At 41.2% G+C, this 27,583-nt stretch overlaps 1 protein-coding gene and 1 long non-coding RNA gene across 6 annotated transcripts in view; both read left to right on the top strand.

Moving 5' to 3' along the window:
• AIG1 (androgen induced 1) overlaps nucleotides 1-27,583 on the top strand; it is a 358,237-nt gene that overhangs the window by 152,820 nt on the left and 177,834 nt on the right. The gene's annotated exons all lie outside the window — the stretch shown is intronic.
• LOC103349898 (uncharacterized) lies at nucleotides 1,854-17,839 on the top strand. Its single transcript, XR_016234494.1, has 3 exons — nucleotides 1,854-1,980; nucleotides 17,231-17,295; nucleotides 17,699-17,839. It is a non-coding gene; the product is annotated as an uncharacterized LOC103349898 (long non-coding RNA).

Below are 27,583 nucleotides of genomic sequence, written 5' to 3'. Positions count from 1 at the left end.
CAAAATCTGATGCCCCAACCGGGACTAGAACCCAGGGTGCCAGCGCCACAGGTAGAAGATTAGCCAAGTGAGCTGCGGCGCCAGCCAATATTTGAATATTTTTATGTCAGATTCTTTATTATGTCTTGATTTTTGCTACTCTGAGCCTTTTGTTGCGATCTGCTTTTTCCTTTTGAGAAATAATTAGGACATATATAGGGTATTCAACAAGTTCATAAAAAATATGTGTTTAAAAAAAACTGCAAGGATTTCAAATTTTCTGTACCTGAATAAACTTATCTTTTAATTCTCATTTTCCATGAGCTTTTAAAAGCACCTTTGTATGTTACACAGAAGAAAAGAAATAGGTAGGACTTCTAGAATACAAATTCTTTGAGGCTCCCTTTTTTGTATTTTCCGTGTGACCTAGAACAGGGCCTTGCACTTAGGAGTGGGCACCTGATAATGATTATTGGGTGATCATAGCAGTTCTGAAGAACGGTTCTGGTCCAAGCAGATCCAAGACATTGATGCCTCTGGCTTTATACATTAACTTCATCATAAGACTACTTTCCTTAATAGAGATCAGTTCCTGACATTCTACTTATCACTCGTGAATAGAATATAAATGACAGTGATCATAGCAAACATGCATCATACCTCCTATTGCCACAGTAGGCATTTTATACTTGATGTCTATGAATCCATACAAGCTTCCTATTATCCCCACTTCACAGGAGAAGAAACTGAGGGTTAGGGAATGTAAATCCTTCAGGAGGAAAAATCAGGAAACAAGACTTTTTGTTGATGATTCAGCAAGAGATGGAAGACCAAAGTAGGAAAAGAAAAAGGATATATACTTACTTCAGTATGCATGAGAGAAGTAAATTGCTTCAGGTGTGCTTGGTAAAATGCAGGAGAGGCCCGGGAACAGCAAATGATTCATGAGGAGACTCATCATTCCACCTATCCCCTGTTCTGTTGACCGTGAAGGGAAAAGGCATGTACCAATGGCTGTTCTCTTATTGGGTGATCATAACTTTGGGAAAGAAAGCTGACATAAATTTCCTTAATGTTCGTATTTATTTGGGTAATTTCAAGTTGTATAGTTAAATGTGGATGGAAACCTACAGGTCTTCATTATCCTTTGGAACTGGCTTTTGTTTGGCAGAGAGCAGCCTGCTGTAACCCCAGCATCCCTGGAGAACTTGTGCTTGATCCCTCCACCTCTCAGCAGGTAGACCCAGCATGGTCCCTTGTTCTCACAAACCCCAGGAGCAGCACCCAAACCTCTCAGGGCATCTATGACACTCTAGAGCAGAATGACAGCGCAATGGGGTCCTTTTAGTCCTGCCATATGAGGAAGAAGGAGAAGCACTGTTGTGAGCAGTTCCATTGGGGGAACTCTGGGAAAGGCCTTCATCCGGAGAATAAGGAGCAGGTGTAGAAGGAGATGACCCCATTTATGGAGACTTGCTCACCGGAGATCTCTTTAACAATCTTTCACCTAGGGCTTCTCTGGGTACTGATTTTGCTCCTCTTGAGAAAGAGTGGCTAATCAAGGTGGGGCCGGAGGCAGGGATTAAAACTCCTTCCAAGGAAGGGTGGAGAACTGAAAAACTCCCATGACTGCTTGGTTGGTTTGTCTGTTTTAATTTCAATTTTTATTCAAGAGGCAGAGAAACACCCTACCACCACAACCACCACCACCAGGACACACACACAGAGTTCTCATTCATGGGTTCATTTCCCAAAAGCCCATAATGGCTGGATCTGGTTGGGCTGATGGCAGGAGCTGGGAACACAAACCAGATCTCCCAGGTGGGTGGCGGGAACCCAACTACTTAAGCCGTCACTGCTGCCTCCCAGGATCTGTGTTGGCAGGAAACTGAAACTGGGAAAAGGACGGAGACTCAGGCCCAGGAACTCCATGTGGGTCACAGGCATCTTAATCACTAACCGCGAGGCCCACAGTTTAAAGGAGCTGAAATTGGAAGTGCGGTCAGTACCATGATTTGTGGAACTGTTTCTATTCTATTTGAGTTTAAGGAATTCAAAATAATTGAATATATCTGCAAGTGAAGGAGAAGGAGGGGACTTCCCTGGAGGCGTGGTTAGAGGAATAAGCAGGAGCCCAGGTCTGGGGGAGCCCTACATTACCAAAAATTAGGTTTGATCTTTTAGGAAGCAAGAGGCATGGCAAAGTTCAGCATGAGTCGGATGATTTGATTAGAGAGATGGGAAAGAAAAGGTCACCCTGGCTTAGGAGTAGCACGTGCAGAGGCAGGAAGAGCAGGATCTGATCATTTCACAAACTGCGTGACATGTGACTCACCTGCAGCAGAAATGCCTAGAGTGCTGTGGCACTGGGTGGCCACCCAGGGCCAGGCCTGACCAAGGAGACCCAGTTTCATCCTACCGGCATAGGGGAAGTAGTTGAAGGGTTTTTTTTTTTTTTAATAAAAAGAATTATTTTATTTATTTGAAAGAGTTACAGTGAGAGGTAGAGCAAGAGTGAGAGCAAGAGAGAGAGAGAGAGAGAGAGAGACAGAGGTCTTCCATTCTACTGGTTCACTCCCTAAATGACCACAATGGCCAGAGCTGATCTAATCTGAAGCCAGGAGCCAGGAGCTTCTCCTGGGTCTCCCATACCAGTACAGGAACCCAAGGACTTGGACCATCTTCTTTTGCTTTCCCAGGCCATCCCAGAGAGCTGGATTGGAAGAGGAGCAGCTGGGACTCAAATGGGCACCTGTATGGGATGCCGGCACTATAGGCAGGACTTTAACCCAGTGCGCCACAGCGCTGACTCCAAGTTGAAGGGTTCTAAGCAGGAGCGGTAAAGGGGCCAGATGAGCATTTTACAAAACTTCTTTTTCAGGATAGAGGGGGAAGAATATAGGAAGAATAGCCTGGGTGTAGGAAGGAATAGAAGAAGGGTGAGAACTGAGCCTGTGTCAAGGCCCACACTAAGGCAGTGCGGCGGAAGACCCTTGAAGGGAAGCTGATATAGCCCTGCCAGGGAATGGCGAGCATCCAAGGGAGAAGGCAGCCAAGGAAGCCAAAAGGAAGGCTCTTCCAGAAGACAAGCTCACAGCGTCCTGGGCCATGCAGAGGTTGGACCAGACAAGGACAGGGACAGGCACAGGTGTCTTGAGAGGAAGGCAAAATGATTCCATGGAGAGGAGCCAGAACAAAAGGGGAACCTGTCTGGAAAGCAAGCAGCAATTAGAAATCTCATCAGTGCGGCGGTTTTTTAGGTGGAGGAAGATTGGCTGTGTTATCTTTCACTTGTGCTAGAAACAAGGACAGGTTAACAGGACTCCAGCGTCACCTCCTGGTGACCCTCGGCTTGCTCGCAGTTTAAGGGGTGCCTTCTCTGGCCTGTGCCCTCATTTAGCAGGGTCTGAACTTTTCCCAGCCACATGATGCTGACCTTTGCTGCTCTTTTGCTGTTTAATTTGCTGTCATCCAGGATGACTTCTTTTCTCTGTGTAGACCTGAATATATTAATCTATAAAGAAAAAGGAGAAATCATAGAATTTTCAGGAAAATGGCACAAGGCAATGACTTGTTTTTCACATTTTCAGGCAGTGGGGAAAAGTTTTACAAGAATCCTCCCCACTCGTGCCCTCTTGTTTGTCAGCATATCAAAAGCAACAAGAGAAAAATCCAGTGTTCGTGGATACATTGGAAAGCCAGCTTCATGACTTAGATTACATATGTTTTTCTTTTAAATTTCTGTAAAACTGATTTAAGCAGCTAAGAGCCTGCAGAAGTTCTTCTGGACATGCCATTAAAGATAAGCTGTTTGTCCTGTGATGATTCAAAAAAAGACGTGTATTTTAGAAAACAAATGAAACTAAACACAGTTGGAGAAGTAGTCCTCTGATCAGATGTCATGGAAAAGTACTGGGCTCTGGGCTGCTGTTGTGGTGCACCAGCTTTTTTTTTTTTTAATAAAAGATTTATTTATTTTAGAGTTAATCTCTCTGCACAGAGGCAGAGAGAGAGAGAGAGAGCGAGGTTGTCCATCCGCTGGTTCACTCCCCAATTGGCTGCAGCAGCCAGAGTTCAGCCGATCTGATGTGGGAGCCAAGAGATTCTTCTGGGTCTGCCATATGAGTGCAGGGGCACAAGAACTTGGGCCATCTTCCGCTGCATTCCCAGGCCATAGCAGAGAGCTGGATCAGAAGTGGAGCAGCTGAGATGAACTGGCGCCCATATGGGATGCCAGCAATGCAGGCAGCAGCTTTACCCACTACGCCACAGCGCCTGCCCCAGCAGCAGCTTTTGACACTGGCATCCCGTATCAGAGCTCTGGCTCAAATCTTGGCTACTCTGCTTCTGATCCCACTCCCTACTAATTTGCCTGGGAAAACAGTGGCAAATAGCCCAAGTGCTTGGGCCCCACCACCCATGTATGAGGTGAGGGTAGAGTTCCTGGCTCCTGGCTTCAACTGGCCCTGTCCTGGCTGTTGCGATCATTTGGGGAATGAACCAGCAGGTGGAAGAACTTTGTCTCTCTGTTTCTTTCTCTCTCTCTCTCTCTCCATCTCTGTCACTCTGCCTTTCAAATAAATAAGTAAGTAAGTAAATGTTTTTAAAGAGCAGATAGAAGCAGTGGACTCAGGGCTGCAGGCTTTTACTGTTTCTCAAGATGAATGGGTGTGGAAGAACCAGGAGAGACATTGTCAGGGGTTGCTGTGACATTGCTGTTGTAATGCTCCAGGCATGCCCATGATGTCTTCGGAAGCATGAGCAGACAGATGAGACATAAATGCTTCTCATTTCTTGCTCGTAATTTCTCTGATCTTACCGGCAATAAAAAAAGAAAGAAGAAACTCTTCAGGAGCATAAAATGTTATTGAATTTGCAGCAGTCGTCATGGTTACCTGCATAGTTTCATTGCTTTATTAATGTGTAATTCCCTTTATTTCTGGAAATATCATTATAATGAAACATAATAGTCTGAGGTCTCTTAGCAAGTTTCACTGTGTGTCTCAAGGCTTGGACAATGGCTGTGCTGAATGTGTGTGTGGTTTTCAGGCCACCTGTGTGCTGTTGATCCTGTAACTAGGACATCGTTGTTTAGGAAAAGACAACTTGAAGCTGATGACTTTGAGAAGATCAAATGTTTCCCTAAACAAAAGTACTTATTTTTTTTTCCTATAGGAAAATAATCCAAGGCTGGAATATTTTTCTAACTGAAATTATTTTAGTTTTCTGACACTAAAACTTTTTAAAGTACATATTACTTGCTTAAGTCACTTTTTTATTAATTTTTTAAAAAATTATCTTTATACTTGTCCCTCATTACCTTTTAGGGTTACATTCCAAGACCCTCAGTGAATGCTGAAACTACAGATAGTACTGAGCCAATATAAACTGTTTTTTCCTGTGCATACATGCCTATGATAAAGTTTAATTTATATATTAGGCACAGTAAGAGATGAGCAATAGTAACAATAAAATAGAATGATTACAATAGCATACTGTAATTTTATATGGATGTGTTCTCTTTCTTTTTTAAAATATTGTACTTTCACCTTATCACTTAAAGGAAGCACTTTAGAGCTTCTTTTTAGCTTATCCCTATCAGTGCTGCTGTGTTTCGGACCATTATTAAGTAAAGTAATATCACTTGAATGAAGGAACCTTGGTACTGTGACAATCTATCTGATAACAAAAATGACTACTAAGTGACTAACAAGAGGGTAATGTATACTGTGTAGATACCCTGAACAAAGGGATGATTCACATCCCAGCCAAGAAGGAGCTGATGATGCAATATTTCATCATGTTTTTCAGCACATAATTTAAAACTTAGGATTTCTTTATTTCTAGAATTTTCTATGTAATGTTTTCAGATTGTAGGGAAACTGTAGATAAGAAGTGACTATTGTATTCATGTCCCTTCTTCCTGGCACTCAGCCAGAGTACATTTCCCAGCATCCCTTCAAGTGGCTCTGGCCATGGGAATCATGGATCCGTGGAATGTGAGAGGAAATTTTGTAGTCACTTGCAGGTTTGCCCATAAATGCTTCACACTAATCTTTCTATTGCTTGTTAACAAGACTTGTTGGCAGCTGCCAGCCTGGATCCTTGGGTAACTGTGTGGAACAGAGAGTCTCACTCTAGGTCAGGAATGTTTCTTGTTATTTAAGGTTGCATACACTCTGAGTTGTAAGGATTGTATGCTGTGTCAGCTAGTGTTACCCTAATGAATATACTGCATATCGAGATTTCTTCTAAATGGGCCATAGGATCCTTGGGGAAAGGTCCATGCCCTTCATCCACAAGCATCTCCCATAGCTTCTTTCACAGCCTTTATGAAGAAACTGGCATTGTAAACCTGAGGGTCACCTAATCAGTTTCTAGTGACAGCTGTGCTGTTTTGGAAGCGTCCCAGCAATCGTAAGTATTTGGGAAGTTTTGGATTCTGTGACTTACGTGCAGAAGGGTGAAAGAAAGAAAATCAGCCTTTCCTGAATACCACTATATATAGGAGTCTTCCCTTATGCATGAGGGTCACCTTCCAAGACACGGAGCTACAGATAGTACCACAGAGTCTTTCCCCTTACATATGTGTGTATTACCAAGTTTAATTTATAAGTTGGGTGCGATAAGAGACTAACAATAATAGAACAGTTATTAAAAATAGAAAAAACTACAAGAATGTGATCTCTCTCAAAATATCTTGTTGTCTGTTTGCCTTTTCATGTGAAGGAAGCACTTTGCAGCTTCTCTTTGGCATACCCCAGTTGCCTACATGACTGCGCCTGTGCTTGGGGACTATGATTAAGCAAAGGTTACTTGATACAAGCCCTGCAATATATACAAAGACAATGGATCTGATAACCAAAAGGGCTACTAAGTGACTAATGAGTAGGTAGTGTGTACAGGGTGGATGTGCTTGCTGGACAAATGGATGATTTGTATCCTGGGAGGGATGGCGAAGGAGCATGCAATTAAAATGTATGAGTTGTTTATTTCTGGAATTTTCCATTTAATATTTTCAGGACACACTTGACTATGGGTAGCTGAAACTGGATAAGTGTGGGACTACTATACCAAGTACTGTGTTCACTTCTCTGTTATCCATAGCTTTATTCTCTGTAATTAATTTATCATCCCCATTTTATAGATTTTTTTAGGATTTATTTTATTTATTTGAAAGAGTGTTACAGAGGGAGGTAGAGACAGAGAAAGAGAGGTCTTCCCTCTGTTGGTTCGCTCCCCAATTGGCCACAACAGCCAGAGCTGGGCCAATCTGAAGCCAGGAGCCAGGAGCTTCTTCCAAGTCTCCCACGTGGGTACAGGAGCCCAAGCACTTTGGCCATCCTTTGCTGCCTTCCCAGGCTCTTTAGCAGGTAGCTGGATAGAAAGTGGAGCATTCAGGACTCAATCCAGCACCTATCTGGGATGCTGATGCTGCAGGCCAGGACTTTAATCTGCTGCGCCATGGCACTGGCCCCCATTTTACACATTTCTAAAGTGTCATTATAGTTTAAATAACTTCTTCATAGCTAGGAAGTAGCAAAGGAAGACTCAGACAAAAGTTTTCATAGAACCAAACTTCTCCATACTTTCTACTTTGCAGCTTTTCAGGGGATACACTCAAGTACATCCTTGAATCACCAGAGTCTAAGATAGCATTACAGCTAATAATAGTTGGAAATAATGCAAGCACCATTTGATTATCTGTAATTGGAACAGAAACTCTCATTCATTTGTTAGAAAATTACAATCCCAATGTTGTTGAATTTTGGTTTCTATCTTAATAATATACCATAAGAGCTGTTGTAACAGATACAAAATAACAGTAGTTTAAAAATCGATGGTCTGTAGATTGGCAGGCCAACTCTTTGGCATGAGTTCATCTGGGTGCCAAGCTCTTTATCTGGTTGCATCTACATCTTCTAGGCATGGCAGTAAATGGCTAACCACATCACATCTGTATCTAAACCATTAGGAAGAGGTAAAAGAGAGGAGAGGACAAGCTTCTTTCCAGTTTAAGACATGACCCCAGAATTGTGCATGTGGCTTTTGCTCAAATGTTGCATTGTTGCAAGTCCATCTTAACTGCACAAGAGTCTTACAAATGACTTCTTCAAGTCCAATGTGTCTGTTTTTATAGAAAAAGGGGATGAGAGATAATGTGAGACAAATAGCAGGCTTTGCCACACCTTTCTCTTTCTACTCTTTGATAAACATGCAAATGAGAGAAATCCAAAACAGCTGGAGCAGGAAAAGCAAGAAAATGAACCAAAGAAATTAGAAATTGACATTCTTGTTTCTCCTTAATCTTTTCCAGTGCATGTACTAAAAGAATCAAGAGTTAGTACGTTTCACTAAGTTGCTTGAAAATAGACTGCAACTATTAAATCAATTAAACAATTGCAACATAATGAAGCCATTTTAACAAAGACTAGATATTGAATCATATTAGATAATTAGAATTAATTTCATTAGGCTTGACATGTGATTAAATTATAAAGCAAAACTTCATGCAGTAGAGATATTTGCTGAGGTATATATAAGTGAAATAATAGGATTCTGGAGTTTGTTTTAAAATACTCCAGAGAGGGGGATGAGAAGTAGATGAAATTATAGCAGGAAAATGTTGCTCATTGCTGAAGCTGGATGATAGCTTCATGGTCAAGCTGGTCCTTCTGTTTTTAAGTATATTTGAAATACTCCATAATAAAAAGTTAAATGCTTGTCCTAAGAAACAAAAATAGATTTTGGCTAAGCCTTGATGCTCATTTGAACTTATTTCCATACTTCACTTAAATATTTTCTTAAGTTTCAGCTGTATTGTTTATTCTGCATGCATATACCTAGAATACTCATTTTTACCTAAAAAATTCATTAGCAATTTTCTTTTGAGTCAATTCGACAAAATTTTAATGAACAGCTACCACATCTCATTTTGTGATGCAACAGATACAAAAATGAGTGAGGAAATACTGGGAAATCACATCAAATTGAAAGGCTCTGGTGGATTCCAGATGGAGTGGTGAGGAGAGTGGTCTGGTGAAGGGACCACCAAGAAGAAGGTACCAAGCCAGAGAACCTGACATGGTTTCCTGGTGACAAGAAAGGGGGATGTGGATTTGACTATAAATTTCTAAATGTCACATTAAAGGAAATGGGGGAAGAAAGAGGACATGACTGGAAAAATTGGTACTTTTTATAGGGACCTATAGTTTTGAGACACTGGTGAGACTCAAAATGAAATGTCCATCTCAAAATGTGGTTGGAACACAGAGAGATTGGTGTGTGGGTAGTCAGCTGCTTCTATTGGGAGTTTAAGCTGGAGCTGGTGGTGAATTCACAACTCAATACTTTGGAAGAGATTCTTTTTCACAACAGTTGTATTAGAATAAGGAATGGATATTATGAAGACATCATTGTGAAAACAACAGGATTATTTCAGTTGACATTAAAGACAGTGAGTCATTGGTGCGACAAATTTGTAGGTGCTGTGGGTTAAGCCACTGCTTGGGGTGCTCACAGACCATATCAGGCTGCCAGTTTGAGTCCTGACTATTCTCTACGCTTCCAGTCTGGCTTCCTGCTAAAGTGTCCTGAGAGGCAGCGGACGATGGCTTGATTGCTTGATAGGACACCCAGATGGAGTTCTGACCTACTGGCTTCACCCTGGCCCAGCCCTGGCTGTCACGGGCATTCGGGGAGTGAAATAGTAGATGGAAGAGTTCTCTCTCTGTCTGTCACTGTGCCTTTCAAGTAGATGAAAATAAATAAAATAAATGTTTTATTTATTTTTTGAAAGGTTTATTCATATATTTTAAAGGCAAAGTAACAGAGAGGCAGAGGCAGAGAGAGAGAGAGAGAAAAAAAAGCGAGAGAGAGAGAGATTGTCCATGTGCTGGCTTATTCCCCAAATGGTCACAATGGCCAGAGCTGGGCCCATCAGGAGCAAAGAGCTTCATCAGAGTCTCCCACGAGGGTGCAGGGGCCCAAGGACTTGGGCTGTCTTCTTTTTTTTAAAAAAAAAGGTGATACGATTTGATATTTTAAAAAAATATTTGTTTATTTATTTGAAAGTCAGAGTTACACAGAGAGAGAAGGAGAGGCAGAGAGAGAGAGAGGTCTTCCATCCGCTGGTTCACCATCCGCTGAGCCAATCCGAAGCCCAGAGCCAGGAGCTTCTTTCGGGTCTCCCTTGTGGCTGCAGGGGCCCAAGGACCTGGACCATCTTCTACTGCTTTCTCAGGCCATAGCAAAGAGCTGGATCTGAAGTGGAGCAGTCGGGACAAACTGGCACCCATATGGGATGGCAGCACCGCAGGCAGCAGCTTTGCTCGCTACACTGCAGCGCCAGCCCCAAAATAATGTTTTAGAAAACCCCAAAGTATTTTCCTTCCCCTCCCCTCTACTCACTTCTCAGCACTGACTTATCCCTACAGAGCCCACTGGTCCCTGCTCCCTCTCTGCTTTCTCCTTCATCCTAAACTTCTTTGGAGTGTTGTTAACCCAAAATGTCTCTGTTGCCTGACACCTCACTCACTGTTTAACTCACTTTGATACTGAATTTTGCAACGTCACACCACTGACACTCTGTAGAGTTGCCAGTGACCACTATGTCGACCAAGTCCATGGATACTTTTTAAAATTCCCACTTCTCTTGACTCTCCAAGCGGTTTTTGACCCAGCTGGCAACTCTCTCTTCCTTGGAACTCTGTGTTTTTGGTCCCTGAAAGCCAGAGCTTCTTCATTTGCCTTGCAAGAACCTCCTACTGAACATGTACATATTATAAATATTACCTATTTCCTAGACCAACACTGGATCCTCCTATTTTCCTAAAATCTCTCCTGGAGGGGTTTCTTCCTACTCCATGGTTTTACCTAACCCTAGACCACAGAACTCCCACGTTTATATTTGAGGCTTGGACCCACTCTGTATCTTATGTGGATCTCGCACTGACATTTCACATGTGACACATCCCAAACTGAAATTTGGATCCCCATTTCCCTCCTTAACTTGTTTTCCTTCTCAGTTTGTATCACTACTATCAACCTTGCTGTAAAGTGAATCATTTGGTTTGCAAAAGGTCCATAGGACAATACTGCTTTTCATGAAATGTTCTTCAGCCCCTGGACTGTTTCATAAAGCAGCTGAAGTATGGAGCCTTAAAACTTAAGCTTTCTGATGTGATTTCTTTGCAATCTGGCAGTATGACTTAGGCACCAGTGCTAGTGTTAAATTCAAATTTGTGGTTGACTCTAAGCTATATATATTAAAGGATTTTGTGGGCTACTTATGCTTGGCAGCCAACCTCTTTGAGCCTTACCACATTTGGTGACAGTCCCAAAAGGCACCATAAATAGAGGGGACCCAGCAAGTCACCCAAAAGATGTAGATACTGCTCTTAACCAGATAAAAGTCCACAGGAATGGACATCTCTCCCACCCTTTACTCCTCCTGCACAGGATGAGGAGCTGGGGATTCTTTCCTTTTTTTTTTTTTTTTTTTTTTTCCACTAGGCTTTGTGAGGATGGAATTAGGCTAGACTGGCATTTTATCCATGCCTTATGAGTCTGTGTTCACTAGAAAGTCATGGTGGTTTGGAAGAAAGAGAATCTGGTTCTAGTTCCATGGCAGAAATCAGCAAGTTAGTTGTAAATCTGATTAATAGAGGTATCCTTACCTCTTTCCTATACATTCACTCACATCCAGCGCATCATTACAACAACCAGTGCAGCTTCAGCACTTACTTTGCACCAGAACTATGCTAAATTCTCAACGAATCTGAACTCTTCTAACAATCTGGGAGCTAGTTATTATTATTGTTACTATTTAACAAATCAGGAAATTGAGGTATGGGAACTTAGTTGCTCACAGATCCCTGCTAATGCAAAGGAGGTTTTAAATCCAAGCAGTTTGGCTCTCGTCTTAACCACTATGTTACACCATGTTGCTCAGAAAGTACCTCTGAACTTCTTTTTCCACTCATTGCTATTGTGTCATTGATGTAAGATATACCACCAATTTAATTTAATAACAGTTTTCAAGAATAAAGTAAGTACTAGCAAATCAAGTGTAGTTATAGTTGGGCTGTCTTTTAAAATTATAACCAATGCTCTTTTTCTTCTTGGTAATTCCTTCTTACCTCATGTCCCTGAGGCTTTTGACTTCAGGGACAGGCTAATAGCAGAAAGCAGGCAAATTCTTGGCTATTGACTTCTAAAATTGGGTCATGCAATTTATAAAGGATAATTGGGAGACGGGGCTGGTTTTTGTTTTGTTTGTTTTGTTTTAATGTAAGACAGGTTTATTTTTTAAGCAAACATAAACAAAAAATTGTTGAAGGTTTGCTTTGCATATCAAGAACCAAAGCCTGAGGATTCTCCCACCGAAGAGAAGGCTGGGAGGATGAAGATGGCATCTGAGAAGGTACTTGTCACAAAGCTGCGGGCAGGAGGGGGTCTGCAGGTTAGAGGCTGCCAGATCCTGGGAAGCTGCTCCAGGCCCTGGTGCCCCTGGAGATGGCAAATAATGGAAACCCCAGATGGCAGGGAACCTATTCGGTTTCTGGGATACTCCTCCCCAGAGAAGCAAGTGGCTGGGCTCTCTGGTAGGTTGGAAAAGCAACAAAGGCAGGGGAGGTATCCAGGCAGATTCTTGTTTTTTTTTTTTTTGTTTTTTTTTTTTTTTTTTTTCCCAAAGAAACTTTTTATTTAATGAGTACAAATTTATTAAGTACAACTTTAGGAATATAGTGATTCTTCCCACCATTCCCACCCTCCTACCACCACTCCCACCCCACCTCCTCCCCCCTCTCCCATTCCCAGTCCCATTCTCCATTAAGAGTCATTTTCAGTTAACTTTATACACAGAAGACGAACTCTATACTAAGCAAAGATTTCAACAAATTTGCACACACACACATAAAATATAAAAACTGAGAATAAGTTTTACAACTATGAAAATTAACTGCATGGGGAGTAAGTGCACAGTGACTCCTATTGTTAATTTAAAAGATTTATGTATTTATTTGAAAGTCAGAGTTACACAGAGAGAGATAGAGGTCTTCCATCTGCTGGTTCACTCCCCAATTGGCCACCATGGCTGGAGCTCAGCCGATCCGAAGCCAGGAGCCAGGAGCTTCTTCCGGATCTCCCACGGGTGCAGGAGCTCAAGCACTTGGGTCATCCTTTACTGTTTTCCCAGGCCATAGCAGAGAGCTGGATTGGAAGTGGAACATCCAGGTCTTGTGCCGATGCCTATATGGGATGACAGCACTTCAGGCCAGGGCATTAAACTGTTACACCATAGCACCAGCGTCTCCTGTTGTTAATTTAACAATTAAAATACCTTCTTCTTTGATGGCCACTTCTTTCCACTGGGGTCTCACTCACAGAGATCCTTCATGTAGGATTTTTTATTTTTATTTTATTTTGTTTTTTATTTTTTGCCACAGTGTCTTGGCTTTCTATGCCTGAAATGCTCTCATGGGCTTTTCATCTAGACCAGAATGCCTTAAGGGCTGATTCTGAGGTCATAGTACTATTTAGAGCGATTGTCATTCTATGAGTCTGCTGTGTGGTCTGCTTCCCATGTTGGAACATTCTCTCCTTTTAAATTCTATGTATTGTTATTGCCAGACACTTGATCTTATATATATGATCCCTTTAACACTTAATCCTATCTATATGATGAATTTAACACTTACTATGATCACTTTAACACTTAAGATGGCATTATTACCACCCAGCTTAATGGGATTTGGAGTCCCATGAAGGCAGCATCTTAAGAGTAGCTGGGTCCCCAAAGGCTCCCCTGGGAGGGGGTTAGAGGGTGTTGGTATTCTGATGCTGGAACACTGGCATTTGAGGTGAATTCTACATCAGCAGAATCAGCGTCAGCAGCAAAAGCGGGGATGGTAGTGTGAAAATTCCCAACAGAGAAGAGCAGGAATGAGAGGATAAGGGGCCAGATGTCCATCTTCTGATGCCAGCATATGTACAAGCTTTCCTAGAATTTAGATATGATCCCAGGAAAAAAAGAAGTCCTGTGCTTGTAAAATAACTGAACATGAATGAGTTTCCTAGAAGTGGCCGTAGTTTTTAGTAGCAAAGTTATTGAAGGTCATGTAGCTAGAGAGTAACGCAGCTAGGATTCCAGCCCTGGGAGTCTGACTTCACCATCCATAGTCCAAACCACCAGGCTGTGCTATCTGTACATTCTATACATTCTGTATGTCTCCATGGTTCCCATGACCAAATGGAATGGTGGCTCAAGATCTAAGTTAAATTACATCATAGAAAGAAAAAGTGATTGTGAGATCCACTCTGGGACTTCCCACACTGATTTTTTTAAGATGCAGCAATATTAAAATGTCTTAGACTGTAAGAACTGTGAACCATATTGTCTTCTCTCCATCTTTACCATCCAGCACCAACCCCTAATCCCTGCCCTACCTGGGCTGTTGCAAGTGTTTCCAACTTGGAGAGATTAGACTTTACCTAAGTAATTAGCAGCAAGAGACCCAGAACCAATGGATGGAAGCTTGAAAGGCACAGAATTCTGTGCAGAATCAGGGAGGACATCTGGCAAGTGAAGATATTGAAAGACAGAGTGAGTATCCCTGAGTGGTACCCGTGTCATGTCCCTTGAGGTGTCCCAGAATTGTTGAGACCACTACTAAAAAGGACCTTTTAGGGGTAGAAGGGTAGGGGTGGAATTCAAGGAGGACAGATGGCTGGAGAATATGGCGTTTAAGGTCCTTTTTAACTTTGACATTCTGCCATTTTAGAATGGAGGTTGTGGAAGCCAGATTGTTATGTGTTTAAAGAGTAGGAAGTGAGAAAGTGGAAGCAGTGGGTATGGACTGGTCTTTTGAAGATGGTTACCATTGAGGGGAGCAGAGATTTATTGTATAACATGTAAGCTCGATGGAAGATTTTTAACACGGAGAAAAGCTGAGCTGATTTATAGATAGAAGACAATTTTTTTTTAAAAAAGAGGACAACATAAAAGTAAGAGGGAGTCCTGTTCCATTATATTTATGGTTGTATAACAAACTACAGTGATCCCCCCTTTACTTGTGGGGGATATGTTCAAGTACCCACCCATGGATATCTGAAATAGCAGATAGTACTGAACCTATATATGTATGCTATGTTTTTTTTCCAGGGCATCCATACCGATGATATATTTGAATTTATAAATTAGATCCAGTTTGAGGCTAGCAACAATAATAAAATATAACAATTGTAACAATATATTGTAACAAAGATGTGAATATGGTCTCTCTCTCAAAATATGTTACTGTACTGTGCACTCTTATTTTGATGATGTGAGATGGTTCAGTGCTGTCATGATGGAATGAAGTGAGGTAAATGATGTATGCAGAGTAGCACACAAGTTAAAACTTAAGAATTATTTATTTCTGAAATTTTTTATTTAACATTTTCAGACCACAGTTGTCCACAGGTGACATAAATCATAGAAAGCAAAACACTGGGTAAAGGGTAGGGGGTATAGTACCCCTAAAATTAGTGGCTTTAAATAACAACCATTTGATGATATCTCGGGATTGCATAGGACTAGGATTGAGGCAATGCTCAGCAGGTTGATTCTTCTGTTTCATGTGTTATTGAGGCTCAGTAGCCTTTGGGTACATGGTTGTGTGCATTAGTGGGGATGGCTGGAAGGCTGTGTTGAGCTAGAACTGCTGACAAGAGAACCTGCATGTGGCTTCACCAATCTCTTAGGGTGGCCTGACTTCTTACTAGTGGCTTACAGCTCCCAGTGCAGGGTTCCAGGAAGTCTGGGCAAAATGAAAAGGCTTCTGATAACTACCAGCCTGGAATTCCAGAGCATCACTTTCATTACAGCCTATTGGTCACTTGGGTCCCCAGAGCCAGCTCAGATCCAAGAGGAAAGGAACCAGATGCTGCCTCTCAGTGGGAGAAGTAGCAAAGACTCCACAGCCCTCTTAAATCTCTTGTAGAGACACTTGATAAAAAGAAGGTCCTCAACAATGTGTGGAGCCCAAATTCATTGCAAAAGTAGAGGGATTATCCTTAGAATGATATAGGAACAGATGTGCCATGGAGATAAGAACAGTAACAACAACAACACAAAGGGTTCCAGAAGGTAGAGAGAGAAATTTTGAGAAGAAGAAATGGCAAATAGAAGGAGTTATTTCAGGGCTGGTGCTGTGGCGCAGCAGGTTAAAGCCCTGGCCTGAAGTGCCGGCATCCCATATGGGCACCAGTTCTGGTCCCAGCTGCTCTTCTTCCAATCCAGCTCTCTTCTGTGGCCTGGGATATCAGTGGAGGATGGCCTAAGTCCTTGGGCTCCTGTGCCTGCATAGGAGACCCAGAGAAAGCTCCTGGCTCCTGGCTTCGGATCGGCACAGCTCCAGCTGTTGCAGCCATCTGGGGAGTGAACCAGTGGATGGAAGACCTCTCTCTCTTTCTCTACCTTTCTCTGTAACTCTTTCAAATAAATAAAATAAATCTTAAAAGAAAAGAAAGAAGGAGTTATTACCATGGAGTTCAAATAATACAGGGCTTTCTGGTAGAAGATGAGTGAGTTTCATAAAATAAAAAACTATGCTCCCCACCTGCTGTCCATGTATTTTTATCTTTGGGTTGTTTTCTTACACTGAAAATGGAACATCATTAGTTTTACCAGGCATGTGTCCCATAGACTGCTGTTTGAAGGCACTGTATTTTTGTCTCAGATTTTCAGAGTATTCGTTTATTCTGTTGCACACAACCTCTGGTGTAGTATAGGGCAGTGGGGCAGGTAAACTGACCTCACTGGAAAAGCAGCCCCTCTGTGGCCCAAGTCCCAGCCTGTGCTTAAAGGATAGAGCAGAGCAGCCATAAGCTGGGGCTTGAGTAGTAAAATGTGAAATCTGCTTTCTACAAATTATCCAGATAATCTCTTGCAATCCCCGTCTGGATAAAAGACAGAACCACATGAGGGTGACAGCCTGGCAGGAAGTCAAAGCTGCAGTGGTTGTGGCTTGGCTCCTGTCATATCGATTGGGTTGATGTATGCAGCTTTGCCTGTACAAAGCCTTTTGATAAGTATCTTTGGAAGCTTGCTAATTAATTTTAAATGAATGTTTCTCTTTGGCTTTGTGTCTCATTCTTTTAACATTATGTATTCCGGTGATAAATGACGGATGCATAAATACATTACCTTTGCTCAATCAGTGTTTTCTGTTGTTGACATAAAGTGCACAAATTGGATTTGTTTCAGGATAGCGGAATTTGGAATGTGACATTTCGCCAAGTCAGAATCTTACTTGCCCATACAACACAGATGTGAGTTTTGCAGTTGTTTTCTTTTTAAAATAGTATATGTCTGTGGTGCCATTGATTAATGAAATATTGCATTAATGTGCTGTTACAACACCCTAGGGCATGCATGAGGTCTTCCCGCCAGCAGCAAAGAATTCCCCAAACCAAAACTGTTTAATAAAAGACAGATTGTAGGGCAAAGAAATAAGCATCAACCATGACAATTTATGGATACCAAAAAGTGCTTGAGGAATCAACTTTTGATGGATGTGCCAGTGGAAATACAGTGTCATTGTTAGATGCTTCAGCCCCCCCCGCCACATGTACACATTAGAAATAATTTATACCTATTCATTTATTGAATCTGTTTTTAAATGACCAGTATACCATCAGTATGTTTTTCCTAACTTCTCTGTTTCTGCTTCAGTTTAGGCTTGCTCCAGTGTTTGTATAATTGTATTGTCAGATCCAAACAGCTAGTGAAGGCTGAGATAACCACATGTGTGACATGGCTCAAACTGCAAGAAGTTTAACTCGAATTCTTCACTGTCCATTGTGACTGGCTCACAGGCAGCATGCTGCAATGCTATGCTGATGTAACTCTGGCATGGTGTCATTCTGGATCTATTTTAAGTAACAACTTTTTGTTTTCTTTCTTGGGGTAGTCTTTAATCTTTAACTATAATTCCCCTCTTCTCCCTGCCCCCCATTACAAAAATCTGGAATGACATTTTTCTAAATCAATTAACTGATGTAATATTTACGTGAATGGAAACATATCGGTGCACTGTATTCCACATGGTAAATGAAGATGATCCTGCTAACCTCCTATCAGGAAGGCATGGATCCAACTTGGCTTCTTTTCATTTTCCAAGGGTGGTGGTTTTTAGTTTTCAAATATCTATTTGATTAAAAAAAACACACACAAACAAATGTTTACTTTTTTAATGTAAGTCTACCAGAGCCCTTCAAAGAATTTAATAGAGAAAATAATATTTCTTGGGCCAGCACTGTGGCATAGCAGGTAAAGCCGCTGCATGCGCCAACATCCCATTTGGGTCCCAATTGTAGTCCCAGCTGCTCCACTTCTGATTCAGCCCCCTGCTAACGCAACTGGGAAAGCAACAGAAGGTGACCCAAGGGCCCTTGCACCCATGTGACAGATCTGGAGGAAGTTCCTGGCTCCTGGATTCAGATCGGCCCAGTTCTGGCTGTTGTGGCCATTTGGGGAGTGAACCATAGAATTGAAGATTCTCTCTCTCTCTCTCTCAACTCTGCCTTTCAAATAAATAAATCTTTTTTAAAAAATTATATTTCACCTTTAAACCCTCTAAGACTTCTAAAGCCTAGAAGAAAGCAGATACAACCCCCCTTCCCCTAATCATAGATGTCCTTAATTTAAATAAATTTTTTTTCAGAACCAAGTTTTATGAATCATCATTTTGATACAAATAATTTAAAGGTAGAAGAATAAGATATGAAGTTCAAGCATGTAGAAAACCATTTCATGATTTTTGCTAATAGTGCTAACAGAGGCCAATTTAAATGAGCTGCTGGGTCAGGAGTGTTAATAACATGCCTTCAGAAGTCCAGCTGGTGTTAATGCTTAGTGTTAGATAAAGAAGATGGTATTTCTCTTATATTTCAATTTTCAGATCTAGACATTTTTAGATGCATTCTGTTACACAAATGTCAACCGAGAGCAGTGGTTAAGAAGTTATGGGACAGTATCTTTCAGGTGGGGTAGCTCCCCACTTCTATGGGGGCAGGATTTACGATGGCATAATCAAGTCCTATAAGCTTGAGAAATATTAGGGCTGATATCTCCGCTACTCTGAAAGAGTGGTGCATGCAGTATGAGGAGAAGCAGGGCAGGGGAAGTCATTGCCTCCTGTAAGATGCCTCTATTGGGAGCCCATATCTTTTCTCTTTGGCTCTGGTTATAATGACCTAAGGCTTAGATTCCAGCCTTTCAATAAAACCACCAGATAGAATACCTTCCATGTCCCAGTTGCACAGTCCTCTTGTGTTTTTCTGGTGTTTGTATTCCCATAGTTGCAAATAAAAAGTATATTTTTAGTTTTAGAATTTTCCTTTCCATTAAAAAAAAATCCCTGAAGATTTGTGGCACCACTGTTGTTTCTGTTAATGTCATTGCTTCCATAGCAGCAGGCTAAGATTTTGTAAGAAACTATGTTTACAAAAACCAATTATCTAAGTGAACATTATAGCTACACATAGCAGTTTCAATTTAGATTTCCTGTAACCATTACAACACACACACACACACACACACACACACACCTACCTTTTCAAATTTATGTAATAAATGAAGTATGAGGGTTTTCCAGAAGGTTCTTGAAAACCAAATTAAAAGGTAAGTTAATTTTGGTGCAAAAAATTTTGGAAATCCATTCATATTTTTTTCAAAATACACATTTTTTTCATGAACTTTCTGAAAACCCCCTCATATATACAATGTTAAAGATTTTTGCATCAAAGTAAACTTGTCCTTTAATCCCATCTTCCACCAGCTTTTTGAAGTGCCCTGGTATAAGCATCTAGATTTCCCTCTCCATGGAGCTGAGACTCATTCTTCAGGCTCCTGTAGCAGAATGAAAGCCCAGGCCACTCATGTCTTTGGCCTTAGAAGGTGGAGTTTCCCCTGCTTTCTGATTCCAGATGGGAGTAGGAGATAAAATAATTGAGTTTGTGCTGACATTTAATTCTTAGGGTGGATTTAATGAAAAATTACAGAGAAAACAAGGACAATAAGTACTCAGTTTTTCATAGCTTATTTTGCTAAGCATAAACTTTAATAATGATGTGCGTATTCATTTTATACCCAGAAGATTTATTCCGCTCAACAATCAGTCAGCAGAATCGTGTCTTTAATTTGGAATATTTCACAATTGCTTTACCATCTTTTAAGTCAGAGATTTTAGTGACTCTTCTATGGAGAAATGAAAATGTCTGTATGAAGCATAATTTCTAATTAGAGCTAACTAAATATAAAATGCGATGTGAATGCAATCTAGAGAAAGCACGCCCAAGACCGCACTGCAGGGTTTTTGTCTTCTTATGAGTAAAGCTGGCCTTGTTGAATATTCAAAAGTGCCTTTGCGGTATCAGTTTTCTCTGAGAATGGAATGCCAAAATCTTCTGATGGGTACTGCTCCTGCTGCAAAGGTAAAAGCTAACTAGGAAATAAAATTAATTATTTCTAAAATATCTTACAGCCATACTCTTCGTGAAATAATCCACCACCACAACTTCTGACCACAGAACTCTGTAGCCACTGTGCAGAAGTACAAGCAAAATAAGAGTGCTGGACCACTTCCTCCCTTCCTGCTGAGCGCTTACAGTTGTGTAAAGAACACAGCCCTAAATCCAAGTAGATGGATACAAGTAAAAAGAGGCAAAGTGACACACATTCAGTGTCAGTGACACTAGATTTTGTTAGCCTGTCAAGACTTTATTCTTCCCAGACATTTTGAGGAAGAGAAGGTTGTAATTTAGCTTCAGCTACATCCTGCACAATAGTGGCGTCATAAAGTCAAGCAGCATTGCAGAAATTAAAAATTAATCTCACCATCCTCGTACTGCAGAAAAGCACCTCCCATAAAAATGCCCTACTTCACACTCCCCCCAGAGTCTTTCTCAGACATTTTAGACATTTTCCCCAGCTCTTATAAAATACATTTTCCTTATATAGAAAATAACCTCCTAGGTTCCTTAAAAAAAAACTGAAAGAGGAAAATTGCCCCAACCAACAGAAGTCAAGGGAGTGGAGCCATCAGAAGCCGCAGGGAGAGGCTGCTCCTGAGAGGAGGTGAGCAAGGCTCCCCACCATGGACCCTGCACTAGCAGGAGATGGCCCTCAAGGCAAAGAAAAGGACAACAGGGGTCTCTGCGGATCCTGATGGAGCAGGACCCCCTGAGCATCTCTCTGCCTTGGGGTAGCTTGCAGTTGATCTGGGAGGTTGGCTAAAGTCAACACACCCCTGCAGCCCCTGCAGTTATAAGGACAACACAGCTCTCGATCATTCAACAAGAAGGAAATGTACATAGTTCTGGTCCATTTACCAAGTGCTGAATTTAAGAAACATCTATTTAATGCATATAACCAACAGGATACTAAAATTATAGTCCTTTTTTTAGGCAGACATACTGTGTGCCATAAATCAGTTGTTATCAGGAGATGATAAAAAATAAAAAAAATGAAATTAACAAATAGCAATAAATTTAATGAGAAGACTGAACATAGCTTAGAAACTGGGTAGGACATTTATTGTGAAGTAAAATCAATATGACAAAAACACGTTTCCTGCTTTTAATGCCTTTTACTTATAAATATTAACCAACCGCTCTCCAAAGTTGTTTTATCACAAAGAAGAAAACTCTTGAATTTCCAAACTCCTGAAGATATAATATGGTTGTTTTCTTCCTTATTTGGTAGAACGCACACATATTTTAACACAGTCTTTGTTTGTGTTTAGACACATCTCTCATCTACAAGGATTTATGCTATATGCCACTACAGAATATTTTGGTCAATGTCAAGCCATATATATATACACTATCATAGTCCCAGAAGATTACAGTGAAGCTAAATTCCCATTATCTGGATGTTCACTATACCCTTTCTGCATTCAGATATGTTGAGATGCCCACATACTTATCACTATGCCACATTGGCCTGCAGTACTCAGTACAGTAGCATGCTGTATAAATTTGTAACCTAGGAGCAATGTGCTAGACCATGGTGCCTAGGAGTGTAGAAGGCTAGATAATCCATCTAGGCTTGTGTGAGTTCACTATTCTGTGATACTTGAACAATGACAAAATTGCATAAGGATGCGTTTCTCAGAATGTATCTTAACGTTTAGGGTGCATGACTGTACTAAGAACTTCGTACATATTTCTAGCTATGAGATTGGTATGGGATATCCCCATCTATATTAACAAGGAAACTGAGTCAAAGTTGTACAACATGTTAAAGTCACACAATGAGTTAGTGGTGGAGTTAACCCAAGCAGATTGACTCAGAGTCTGCTTCTTTAGCCTCACCGCTGCTTCTGCTGCAGGACACAGTGCTGGGTTCTGAAATAAACAAGTGCATCAGACCCAGTCCGTGGCCTTGGGAAGCTTATGCTCTCATAGGGGAGACATAGCATAAATGAGACTCACATGAATGTTCATTGTGAGCAATGCTCACAGGAGTCATGGAGCACAGGATGCTGAGAAAGCAACAGAGGCCAATCACTTTGCAGGTCTGCTATCTAAAACCAAGTGAATAAGGTCAGCCTTCTCTGTGGGCTCTAAACCTGCAGAGTCAACCAACTATGCATTGAAAATATTAGAAAAAAATATTGTGTACATTTTAGACTGTCTTTGCCATTATTTCCTAAGCAATAGAGTATAAGGACTATTTACATAGCACTTACATTGTGTTAGAAATTACAGGTAGTCTAGGGATGATTTAAAGTAAATGGGAGGATGCACATAGGTCATCTGTTAACGCTATGGCATTTTACATAAGGGAGTTGAGCACCCATCGATTGTTGGTATCCACAGGTGTCCTGGAATCAGTCACCCACAGATTACTAGAGTGACTGTATTTGAAAGTGGACATACTTCGTAAGTACTTCAAATGTGAAGATTAGATAAAGTGGAAGTTGATAAGATGTGACTTGAATTTTTTTTTAAATTCCCACAGCAAATTAATTTCTATCTTTTTCCTTTCTCATGGATTTACGCCTGCTTGTGTCTCAGCCTAACACTATTGAATATTTGAGGCTGAATAATTCTTTGTTGGCATGGGAGACTGCCCTGTGCATTGTAGGATGTCTAATAATATCCTGGGCCTGTTTCTATGAGTAACAACTTCTCCTCCCCACTGTGTGACACCCCAACTTATCATTGTGCTAGACATTATTGAATGTCCCTAGAAAGCACTGCTAAGCCACCAGGAACTCAAATTCTACTTACTTTTTGAAAACCATTTATCTTAACTATTGCTCCTAGCCCATTCTTATTTTCCCTTTCTCAGAAATCTACAGCAACACCACACAGTCCTTGAGGCTCAGTGGTTAGCATGGTGCATATTCAGCCAGCTCCTGCCCCAAGCCTTGGCCTTAGGGAAGGAAATCAGTGGGCCATTCAGCTCCTTCCCTGTTACTCTGTGATGGTATAAGGCTCCTTTTTTATTTTCCCCCTCACTCTACCCCCACAAACTCACCCTTCTGGGTCCCTGGGCCCTGAAATTGTTTGGCTCTTGGCTCAGAGCAGAAGAAGAGAGGAAAGGAAGAGATAAAGCCAAACAGAGCAGAAGAGGGGACCAGAAGAAAGGTCTGAATAAGAAGAGCTGCTAATGAGTTAGGAAACTGTGTTAAGGCCCTGACTTCCAGATGCGTTTTGAACAAGTGACTGACAAGATCATGAATTCTAATCTTCTGGTGAAAATAGTTACATTGTAGCATTTCCTTATAGCTACATAAGTACTTTATAGCTATACCTCATTCAGGCTTTAAAACTGAATTATAATGAAATGTGGTGCCCTGCGATGCAACACTCTTGAAGAGCAAAAGTAAGAGGTGAGTACAGAAAAGCTTGGAGTGGGTCTGTGAGCAGTGAGTTCCTTGAGTGTAGCTACCATTTAGATCCAACTTAGAATCTTTGGCCGGGGAAGTACCTGCACAGAGTACAAAGCATAGGAAGCAAAGTGTCCACATGCCCAGCAGAGAACCTGGTTTTGGGAGATGGCCGCTTAAGAAACAGAAAGACATTATGCTGTTTAACCAAGGCAGTCTTCATCTGCAAAGTCTCTGCTTCCTGTGGGAGATGAGACAGAGGGGAAAAGATGGACCCTCAGCGGAACCATCTCTGCACCGACTTCTTACAAAGCATGGTCATCCTGAGCCTCAACAGATATCAAAAGAGACCCTAAAATGGCTACTCTGAACATAACTGAACTTATTCCAAGAGATTTTGCTATTTTTGCAGTAAAACTACAGAGAATATAAACATCTTTAATGTGGTAATGATTTCGATGCAGTACTTTTTTTTTTACTTTTATTTAATAAATATAAATTTCAAATGTAAAACTTTGAGATTATAGTGGCTTTTCCCCCTATAACCTCCCTCCCACCCACAACCATCCCATCTCTTACTCCCTCTCCCAACCCATTCTTCATCAAGATTCATTTTCAATTATCTTTATATACAGAAGATCAACTTGGTATATACCTTTCAGTAAAGATTTCAAGTTTGCACCCACACAGATACATAAAGTATAAAGTACTGTTCAGTAGTAGTTTTACCATTAATCCACATAGTACAACACATTAAGGACAGAAAGCCTACCTGGGGAGTAAGTGCACAGTGACTCCCGTTGTTGATTTAACAATTGACACTCTTATTTATGACGTCAGTAATCACCCAAGGCTCTCCGACCTTATTTAGGCAAAGCCATAATCAAAGAGGAAGTTCTCTCCTCCCTTCAGAGAAAGGTACCTCCTTCTTTGATGGCCCATTCTTTCTGCTGGGATCTCACTCACAGAGGTCTTTCATTTAGATTTGATTGATTGATTTTTTTTTTTTTTTTTTTTTTTTTTTTGCCACAGTGTCTTGGCTTTCCATGCCTGAGAAACTGTCATGGGCTTTTTAGCCAGATCCAAATGCCTTAAGGGTTGATTCTGAGGCCAGAGTGCTGTTTAGGGCATTTGCCATTCTATGAGTCTGCTGTATATCCCGCTTCCCATGTTGCATCATTCTCTCCTTTTTAAATCTATCAGTTATTATTAGCAGACTAGTCTTGTTTATGTGATCCCTTTGGCTCTTAATCCTATCTTTATGATAAATTATAAACTTAAACTGATCACTTTGACTAGTAAGATGGCATTGGTACATGCCTCCTTAATGGGATTGATTTAGAATCCCCTGGCACGTTTCTAGCTCTACCATTAGGGGTAAGTCTGAGTGATGCAGTACTGTTTTATATAAGTTTATTTGAGAGAAAGAGAGGGCGGGAAGGAAAGGAGGGAGAGAGAGAGAAACAGAGAGAGACAGAGAGAGAGAGATTGAGAGAGAGATCCATCCACTTGTGTACTCTCCAAATGCCACAGTGGCTGGGAGTGGGCTGAAGCTAGGAGCTGGGAACTTAGTCTGGGTCTCCCATGTGGGTGGCAGGAACCCAATTACTTAAATCATCAGTGCTGTCTCCCAGGGTTCGCATTAGTGGTAAGCTGGAGTCAGGAGTTGGAGCTGGGCATTGAACCCAGGTCCTCCTATGTGGGACAAGGACATCTTAAGCTGTGTTTCAACAACTAGCATAGATACCACACTACAGTACTATTTTAAATATAATTCTATATGTTTAGTTGCATTGTACTCTATAAATTAACTCAGAAACAATTATTGTGGACTATTAAATACCAATTACAGTGCCAAACTCTGGAGATTTAAAGTAAAAACATACTCTGAAGCTGACTTCAAGGAACTGCCATCTGATCAAGAAAAAAGGCAAGGAAATTGACAACCAAATATGGGTTCTTTTAGGTTTGATTGAGAGTTGGGTGGCATAATAAGTAAGGGGTAGTTTCTAACTCAAACATGGAGGTTGGAGAAAGAGAGCAGGTGTCTGAAAAGTTATTTCTAAGAAGACATCTGTTACAACCACCAAAAATTAAAATACTATTAAAGTTCATTGAGACTTTAAACAAGTCTATCTTGAGAACTCTTAGAGCTTCCCACATGAATGATGAAAGATGGAGTATAATCAAATAGAAAGTTGGAAATAGAAAAACAGATCGTTCATGAGTGTTTGAATGTTTGCCACAGTGCTGAACAAAAGAGCAATAAAATATATGTTTGATTTTCACCATTAAGAGATTTTGCCAAAGTCTAGTAAAATACTCTTGATAGCTTGCCTCCTAAATCCACACACAGGAAATGCTTCCATGTTTGCCTACATTTAATGCCACTAAGATGTGTCATGGCCAGAACAGTCAAACAGGATTACCTGGACTGGATCTAGGGGTGAGGGCTTGGGTGTTGGAATGCTTGTTGCTCTCCTGGTACAGCAGAAAGAGATCGGAAAGCCTCTATGCAAGGACCACCGTGCCACAGTAGCTGTGAGATTTTCAGCAAGTCACTTCACCTTTCAGAAATTCAGTTTACCTCATCTTTAAGATTATTTAGATTATTGTTCTCCATTGTGGTTCTTGCAAATTGAGTGAATGGGACTTCTTGTGCAATGCTCTCTGATCAGATTCTTTTGTTAACTTAAGCATGGGGCCCAGCGTTTTGGCATAATGTGTAAAGCTACTGTCTGCAATGCCAGCATCCCGTATGGGCACTGGTTTGTGTCCTGGCTGCTCTACTTCAGATCCAATTCCCTGCTGATGTCCTGGGAAAATCAGCAGAAGATGGCCCAAGTGCTTATACCCCTTTCACCCATGTTGGGGCCCAGAGGATGCTCCTGGCTCCTGGATCCTGGCTTTGTCCTGGTCCAGCCCTGGTCATTGCAGCCACCTGGGGAGTGAACCAGCATATGCAAGATATGTTTCTCTGTCTGTCTGTCTCTCTCCCTCTTTCTCTTTATTTCTCTTCTCTATCTTTCCCTCTTTCTTTGTAACTTGTTCAAATAAATAAAATCTTAAATAAAACTTAAGTGTGATTGCAAAGTATGTGTTGAGGATAAATGCAAGTCCCTCCTGTGCCTTTCCACCTGCTGATCCCACCCAAACCCTCCTCACTGTGATCAGAATGATCTTTATGAAACACATTGGTCATGCACTCCACTTTAGATAGATTACCTTCAGTGCCTACTCATAAATAACCAGATGAACACGGCATCTTGGTATGAAGTCCTTTCTGTGCTGGATCTGCTCTACCCACCACCCAGGCTGCTCTCCTGGGCCTCCTACACACCTGTGCTCCTGCAGCTCCGTGTGCTTGCTCTCTATTTCTCCTCCTTGTCTCTCCATATCATATTGGAATACCAGTGCTTCCACCTTACCCCACCACCTCCTCCAACTGGTTCTTCAGCATTTGACTCAGCTCTTAAGCTTTTCCTATGTGCTTGGGGCATGTACTGATCTATCTCACCTCAGAAAATCCATCACCCTATACAACCACTGTCCATTTGCTTGTCCATCTTCCTCATTGACTGGGGATTCAATGAGGGCAGATTAGATACTAAATATCCCTTGGCTCACCCTATGGCTGGAATATGGTAAGTGCTCAGGAAATTGAATTCTGTTGAATGAATGAATTTATCAATCATCAGCTGATTCATAATTGGCCAATA

The sequence above is a fragment of the Oryctolagus cuniculus genome, chromosome 5 (genome assembly GCF_051225735.1).
Source record: "Oryctolagus cuniculus isolate XC-2025 breed Fujian yellow rabbit chromosome 5, ASM5122573v1, whole genome shotgun sequence".
Taxonomy (NCBI): domain Eukaryota; kingdom Metazoa; phylum Chordata; class Mammalia; order Lagomorpha; family Leporidae; genus Oryctolagus; species Oryctolagus cuniculus.
This window is presented reverse-complemented; position numbering and strand designations above follow the sequence as displayed.